Here is an 8,906-nt window from a genome sequence, read left to right as displayed (position 1 = left end):
TTCTAGTCTAAACTTCTCATTTTATATATGTGAAAACTGACACAAAGGGAGAACGAGCTATTTGCCCAGGCTAAACATGGATCACAAGTCACAGAACATGGATTTAAACTCTGATCTTTTCACAGCAATCCTATGTTTTTGATTATTGTCCTTTGTGCTTGAAGAGGACCAAAAATAACATCACTATGTTAGAATTAAGATACAGTGTGTCTAACTATGGCTAATTAGACCAATATGAGTTCAGAAGGCTCTACTATAGGTCAGGCACAAAAAATTCATAAGAAGATTTGGAGTAGAGATGTTTCTAAATTTGGACTAAATTAAATGTTTCTTTTAAGCTACTACAATTTTCTCTTGGTCAGATTCTTCTTTGATATAGGGATGTGGTCCTGTACCTGTGTCTCTCAGGTAGCATAATAGATTCCAAAGTTCTTTAGAGAGACCTTGTGTAATGAAACATTCTTATAGTCACTCTTATAGCTTGTAATCAGAACTGGACAGCACTGACATAAAGGAAACTTCTGGGAATCATTGATGGTTGCAGTTTTTTAGGATCATGGTATACTATGTATATTATATGTATCTAATATGTACAGGTATAGTCTTAAAAGCACTATCTTACCAGAGACTATCCTATGACAAACTCTCCCTTTTTAAAACAAAGTGGAAAACTGCCAGGAATGAGTATTTGATCTATTATTTCCAGACAAAGTTAATAAAGCTTGTAGAATCAACATGCACTGTTCTGTTACCTATTGTTAACATGTGGCCGACCAGCATCACATAAAAGCATAGACCACCTGCTTCAGCACCGTGGCCGGTGACAGCAAAGTTCACAGCCCCTTGTGAATTAGGGCTATTTGAGGGAACACTGAGGGAAAATGAGAAAACTCTCCATGAAGACAACCAGAATAGTGAAAGCTTTCAGGTTCATGAGTGCATGCCATATGAGAACAGGTTGAAGGAAGGGAGAATAGTTATCTGAAGAAGAAAAGACTGGGAGGAGTGGTTGGCAAGTAGAGGGAAGAATATGATAGCTATTTCCAAGTATGTGAGAGGCCAGTAAATAGAAGTGGGATTAGCTTTTTTTCTATTTGAGCTCAGTGAACAGAAATTTCAGAAGTAAATTTAGCTTTGATATCAGTTGATGGTGAGGGAGACTTCTTAACAAATCGAGTTATCCCAAAGAGGAAAGCAGTTCCTCAGGAAATGGTGGGTTTAATCCATATAGGTTTTCAAACAAAGGTCAAATGGTTGTGAATAACTAGGCTTCTTTTTCTGGTAGGGGTTGGACTATTTGCTGAAGTCACTTCCAACTTTGAAATTCAATGATTCTGTAAATGTACCATTATAATTCTATATTTGCATGATCCTTTGAGTGATTTTTTCCATTGCTCATTTCCCCCGATTTGTAAGCAATAGTTGAAGTAGTTGAGATGAATTAATCACATGGAGTTGAACAAAGACCTTAGAGGAAAGAGAAACCAAAGTTAGATTTTATATATACTAAATTTATTTCAAGGCGTTTGCTGTTGTAGAAGGAAAGCAGAGCCACAACCTCCTAGGGTAGAGCAATGTAGTTGTACTCAGTTCATTGAGCTTTCGATGGAGTTGTTTAGGTTTGCTATGTAGTCAATAATTTGAGCAGAACAGAGAAATCAAATGAAAACTCATAATGATAGAATGATCATTGTTTTTCAGATGAAGTATTAGATATGTCATATCCCATCAAAATCATTTCAGTGATCATTCCTTTACAGTCAAAACCACGGAAGTGATAATTAAAAAGGCAGGCATTATTGTTCTTAACTATTTCAGTAGCTTCTTGATGCCTATTTAGAAATAGGACCTGTTGCTCCAACGAAGCACCATTCCCCTTCCAAAAATGTCATCCTTCTCTCCTTCCCCTCACGAAACTTAATTGACTTTTGCTCTCCTTTCAATTCTGGTGCCAGAAGTAGCAAATTCCACAGGCACCATGTATGATGTTATCTGATTGTCCTTCTCAATGAATGACACACAGCAAAGCCATACTGAGGGAAATGAAAGGAAATGTAGTTCTGACATTAGGATACTTTTTAAGGGGCCATAGATAGGAGCTATGCTGTCTATCGTCTCTTTTCCCCTTCTGAAAATTTCAAAATATGACTAGCCAGACCAGCCAGAATTACTGTCATCATTTCAGAACTCCTGGTGTCGGGAGCTTCCAACACTCCTGGCATTTTCAACTGAGATGCCAAAGTGGATTTTTTTAAACTTACATGCTAGGTTTTCAACTTGAGTCTGAAGCAACATTATTTCATCTCATGTCTTGAGAAGTAAATATAAACCCAGAGAGGGGAGGGATAGTAAGACGGAGTTTTTTCTCAGTTATGATATTATATAAGCTTGAATGACATTACATCATTGGTCTTGATCCTTTCTTCCCTTACAAGGGCAATATTGTGCTTTTTGCTAGCTGTCAGAGATAGTACAAATGGCTAAGGATCAAAATAATTGTGAATAGAGTCTAGGAGGCTCACAGTTCTGACTTGTTTCAGGGGCTCAACTTTTGGAAGACAGCCTAAAAAAATAGCAATTTACAGAAAAAAAAAGTAGGTCCTGAGGCATTTGGTCAGGGCAGACATTAGTTCCATTTAGGGCTTAAACCAGCCCACAGTTAATTGTAGGTCTGTTGCATTAGCTTGTAGGAGTAGTAAAAGCATGTAATTCGATCTAATCTGATGGGCACATGAACTGGGTACTTGGTGCCAAGTGAGACCATGAAACAAAAAGACAAATGTGTTTCTAGAAAAAAAAGTAGTTTCAACTGCAGTACACATGAAACTCAAGAGAATTCTCCTGAGTCCTTGTCATTTTGAAGATGTACAGTACAAGCAAATAAAAGAACAAAACCAATGAGGGCATGATGGGTTATATTTATTTTGTAGTTAAGTGCCAAGGTTGAAAAGCATTGACTCTGGGATGATGGAGACTGGTGGTCATTGGATTTTTTTTTTTTTAATCTTGAGTGATCCTGAAATCCTCAGTTGAAAAGCCCAGGTATGTCTGGGGGACATGGTGAACTTTTGTGTAGTAATAGCTAGCGATGGGTCCCATGTTAGGAACTATTATTCTTATCTTCCAGGTTGATAATCTCCATTTGATACTCAACTGCTCTTTCTCTCTTTCACCCTGCATATCCAAAGGGTGCCAATTATTGTGTGTTTTTCCTTCATAACATTTTCCACATATGTGCTCTTCTCTTCACTCAGAGAACTCTAGTTCAAATCTTTATTGCTTTTCTCCTGGACTACTGTAATTCCAAGTAATTTCTCTGCCCTAAGTCTCTCCCCAATTCAGTCTACTGCCAAAATGATTTTCCTAAAGTAAAAGTCTGATCCCATCCATCCTCTCAAAAGGAAAAAAATATTTTTGGCTGTAAGGATGATAAAATATTAAATTTGCAATGGATCGTCTATCATGTCAAGATCTATGAATTCCCTGGACAGTTACTCTTTTTGGCAGCTTCCGAAAAGGGGGAAAGTCTTAGACTATAGCTACAAGATACCTTCTTCTCCAAAACAATTAAAATCAGCTGGTTAACTTAATTGATGAGTTAATGTCTGCAACAAAATAATCAGTCAACGGATCACCAGTCAAACTGGTTTTTTGACTGTGTTCTTTTAAATGATCTGATTCTTAAGAGATGGTATTAAAACTAAAATTAGGTCTTTCATTGAAATTATTTTTTAGTGTTTTTTTAACTGTGAGGTTGGAAATGAGAAAATATAGCAAAATGCAAAATTTTAAGTGAACTATGTTAGCACAGTCTTTTGAAACCAGAAGTTAAAGTATAAGACAATTAAAGTAATTATGGGTCTTTGGGTATACATTAGAAGATTGTTTTTAAATAAAATTAAAAAGTAAAACAGAAACAACAGTCCTAGCTGTCCAATTATTAATTCCATATTTAGAGAAACAGAGAGGTTATTGTACTTTTAATATAAATGTTTATATATGAAATAGAGATTGGAGAATAGGACTGAATCTTTGTAATTTTATCTTAGTTGATGTCTACTTTAACTTCTTAACTTCTAATTTAAATTTTATCAGAAAGTCTGGTTTTGAAGGCGCCATCATTTATAACATAATTGGCCATTTCATCACTGTCTCCAGTTGTATATATAATGCTCTTATATTAAGGAAAATCAGGTAAGAACATAAAATAAAATTCTAAGGTATAGTATAGAAATATGGCAATATTGGAAGGTTAAAGGAAGCTATGTGGAATAATAAATAAAACAACAGACCTAGAATAAGGTATATCTGAGTTCAAATCTAGCTTTGGATACTTAGTAGGAGTATGGCTTTGGACAATTCACTTAACTTAGGTCTGCCTCAGTTAAGGCTATCTGAAAAATGGGGATAATGATAGCATCTACTTCTTAGGAGTACTGTGAAGATAATTCAATCTATATTTAAATTTTATATATTAAATATTATATTGATTCAATATTCAATATTCAAATATATTCAACATATATATATATTATATACATATATGTAAATATATATATGTATATAACAATTCAAATTATATGTGAAAAATTTTGCAAACCTTAAAGTACTCTATAAATACCAGTTATTATTATTAATATTTCTATTAATGGTGATATTGTCAGTATTATTTTGGGACTGATGAATTTATGATACCAATCCTCCAGTTTTATAGAGTCATAAAATTTTATTGTTAAAAGTTAATGTTGATGTAACTTCCAGCTACTGCTTGCCCCAATATACAAAGTCTCTCTGTTACATTTCATTCTGTTCAATTTCAGAAACATTGATGAAGTGCCTATTGTATCCTAGTCTCTAAAGAAGAAAATGCACAAATAACTATGATAGATAGTTGCACATAGGATAATTAAAGAGATCTGTGGAGGAGTTTATGTGTATTGATTAAGAGGAGAGGTAACGTGTCATACATATTAAATCCATAAAAGTGGCAGTTGCAGGACTGAGGAATTTTTATTCTGTTAAAGAAAATACTCAAGAGGAAGATGCTATATCTACTTTCAAGTATTTGAAAAACTTCACATCGAAGAGGAATTGGGGAAGTTCTTTTTGGCCCCAAAGGACAGAACTAAGAAGATCTTTTCTTGGCTCTAGCATTCCATGATTCTGTCTTCTATAAATTCTAAGATAATAAATATAGAGCCATAAGGGATTTTAGAGGTTACTTAATCTAATATTTGCATATTCCATATATGGAAACTGAGTCTCAGAAGGCAAAGTGATTTGACCAAAATCACATAGGCCATAATTAGCTGAGACTTCATTTGAATACAGATTTTTTGACTTGAAAACCAGCTCTTTCTATTATATCATACTAAATGTATTAATTGCTCTTTTCAAGGAAAGCTGTTGGATTCCCCTAAATAGTCTCATTTTGGCTAAACATTTCCACGCAATTTATCAGTTCCTTATGTGACATGGTTTGTAGGCCCCTTAACTTTCTGACTGCCCCTGCTTTGATAGATTAGTTAATTGATTTCCTTCTTAAAATATGGAAACCAGAATTGAAGACAAAGCTCTGCCATTTCAATATTAAACTCATCACCTGAAATTTTATCATCATGATGGAAAATAACCCAGCTTTAATTGTCAATAGTTTTTCAGTCCCCTCAGTTGCTTCTCTCTTCTGATTAAAAGATGGAACAACATCCTCCTCCTCAAATCTTCCCTTATCAAGGGCTCAGAACTTTCCAGCTAATTCTAATTTTCCTCCAGCTTCTCTGCTTAGTTTCAACTCTACCTACATAATGCTTCCCTCTAGGATAAGCACATACCCTGAAATGATTGACTACCATAAATATTCCTGGAAATTTGTATTAATCATACCTATGGCATTCCCCTAATCTTCCAGTCTACTAACCTTATCAGAAAGCATGTGTAGTTAACAACAAAATGCTGACTCTGTGAGCACCATTTCCCTTTTTAAGTAATCTCATATCATCTCTTTCATAATCTACATCAGAATTTTGCTCTAGCGTGATGCTAAGATCTGTATTCTCTATCTTCTGAATTCAACTTTTCTCTGTCTTTTGAAAAATAAGACATTTTCCCATGTTCAGTCTTCTGGTTTTTGTTCTGTTTTCCAGGAATATTTATGGTAGTTACATAACCCTATTTGCAGATTCTTTTAGTATTTAGGATATATCAGTAGGTAAGCTTTACTTAGTCTATGATTCAGTTGAGTACTTGAATTTATTTAAAACAACTAGGGGCTCTTTACCTGGCTTCCATTTTCTTTTTAACTGTATTTGATTTCTATTTTCCAATTTGAAAAACATTCTTCTGGGTAGAGGTCAGAGTTTGGGAATCTCTGAAAGAAAATGAGGGAGAGAAGAAATATTAGGCTGCTTACCAAACTGAAGCCACTGTGCTGAACCCATGGTTGTGTGGCTGTGAAACTTGGACCCTATACCAGTGTCATGCTAAGAAACTGAATTGTTTCTATTTGGATTATTTTACGAAGATTTAGAAGATCACCTGGCAAGATAAGGTATCAGACATCTTTTAATCAGAAGAGGGAAGCAACTGAGGGGACTGAAAAACTATTGGCATTTCTTGATCTAATTGCCAAATATTCAGATGAGAGGAGAGTGCGATTTTGAAGGACTGGCCACCTTTTCAGATGCCCAACGTATATCTGCCTAAAAGAAAAAATTACAGGAATTCAGGCAAGGCAGATGTTCACATGAAGGTCAAAACAAGAAAAACAAGGTCATTTGTCACAGAATCTCTGAAGAACACTAGTATCAATTGTGAGACATGGTAATCACTGGCTCAGGATCTCCTATCAAAGGATGCTATTTGCTCCATGAGCAAAGCAGAATTACAGTGGTCCAAAAGAAACATGAGATGTTCAACTTTAGAGACATCTCCTTCCCAAATGCTCATAAGGACTATTTGTGCCCAACCTGGGACAGAGCCTTCAGAGCTAGTATTGGTCCAATTGGCCCTAGTCAATATACTGTACCTTGAACCTTGACCTTGACATTGTAATGTTATTTTGGTCCTCCTCTTTGATTACAAACAACAAGTGATGAAAGCAAAGTAGGAACTGATTATTATGAACATTTTTCAAATTCATTTTAATTTAACTAACATTTCTCAAAGAAGTTCTACTATGTGGAGTACTGGAAGAAGGGCTAGGGGAAAATACAAAATTTAGTAAATACACAATCTTTGCCCTTCTATCTTGGGGCTTAGAGTATAATAAAGTAAATAATTCTCATAATATATGAAAAATATATAATTTGCTATGTGAGAAGCATAGAGGAAAAGTGACAGATGAGTAAATTGGGGGAAATCAGGAAATACTTCATGAGGAGATGGTATTTATATATAGGTGCTTAAAGTATAGCTAGAGATTCCATGGAGAGAAAAGGAAAGAAAAGACATTCCAGGCATGGGAGACAATAGCAGGACAAATATGGGAAAGCACAGAGCAAATCTAGGAGGCCTCAAGTAAATTGCTAGCAGACTATTTAGAGTTGGAAGCTGCAGAGTCTGTATTTGAACTCAGCTTATAAATTCACAAAGTTAGAGCTGGAACAAACCTTGGGAGCTATCAATTCTGGACCCTCATTTACAGATGAAAAAATTGAGGTCCACACAATTGAAGTGATTAGACCAGGATCATATTTATAAGTGTCTAAAAAGGGATTTGACCACAAGTCTAACACTTTATTTACTATATCATGCACGCAACCTGTCCATGATGTCTAGCTCTCTTGAATGTATATCCAATGTTCTTTCCCTGATATTTAGAACATAAAATGACAGATGTTAAAATGCTAGAATGGCATGTGGAGAAACTTGAGTTCTTTGCCTTGAATTCCAGCACATTTTTTTTCCTCAGGAGCTAGGATACCATTGATATTCTTTAAATGGTAGAAAAAATTATCCAGAATGACAAAAAAGTATAAATATCATAAATAAAAATAAACACTCTGACAGCATATGAAGCATAGATTGGATGGGAAAGTCACTGAAACTCTTTTTAAAATTTATTTTAATTAGGAAAACCTACAAAACCTCATCTAGAGATATTTAAATAACTTTCTTTCCTCTTTCTAAGTTCATAAAATCTATTCTACTACTCTTCCCCCATTCTAATAATTGTCATCTATTCACTTTTTAGACACTTTCTAAGTAGGAATGTGGGTCTATGGAGGATAATTTGGATATAAAAGGCAGAACCTAGAAGACATGATAACTGATTGGTAGTAGGAAGTGAGGGAAAAGGAAGGTCTTTTCCCTTAATATGTCACGAAAAACATCAAGGTTTTAAACACAGAAGCATGAATAAGTGGTTGTATTGCTCATAGGTATCAGCTAGTCAAAAGGCAAAGCAGGTTTGAGAAAAAATAGAATAGACTTGCTGTTTCAGGTGTGAGTGGGATGTTTGAGTCATGTTATATAAACATTTGGTAATCTAGGTCTGAAGTTTTAGATGGAAATAGACATTTGGGAGATTCATCTGCATATAGGTAGTTGAAGCTGTTGGCGTAAATGAAATTGGGAAAGGAGAGTGTAGAGAGAGAAGTAAAAGGCAGCATCACAGAGATACCCCAGATTTTGTAACTTTCCCTCTAGATGGAATGGAACTGGAATGGAAGCCAAGGAATTGGATATAGGATATTACCTAATAATATCCTAGGTCAGTCATCAGGAAAGGTGGAAGGTCCTGGAATCTTTAGAAGATCATAGACTAAAGCTGGAGGGAACCTAGTGAACTATTCTAACTCATTTTATAGTTGAGGAAACTGGAACCCAAAATGATTAAGGACTTGTCCAAGATCACTAGGAAGGTATTATGTGGCACAACCAGGAGTCTAAAGAAGCTTCACCGAAAT

The sequence above is a fragment of the Antechinus flavipes genome, chromosome 2, assembly GCF_016432865.1.
Source record: "Antechinus flavipes isolate AdamAnt ecotype Samford, QLD, Australia chromosome 2, AdamAnt_v2, whole genome shotgun sequence".
Taxonomy (NCBI): domain Eukaryota; kingdom Metazoa; phylum Chordata; class Mammalia; order Dasyuromorphia; family Dasyuridae; genus Antechinus; species Antechinus flavipes.
This window is presented reverse-complemented; position numbering follows the sequence as displayed.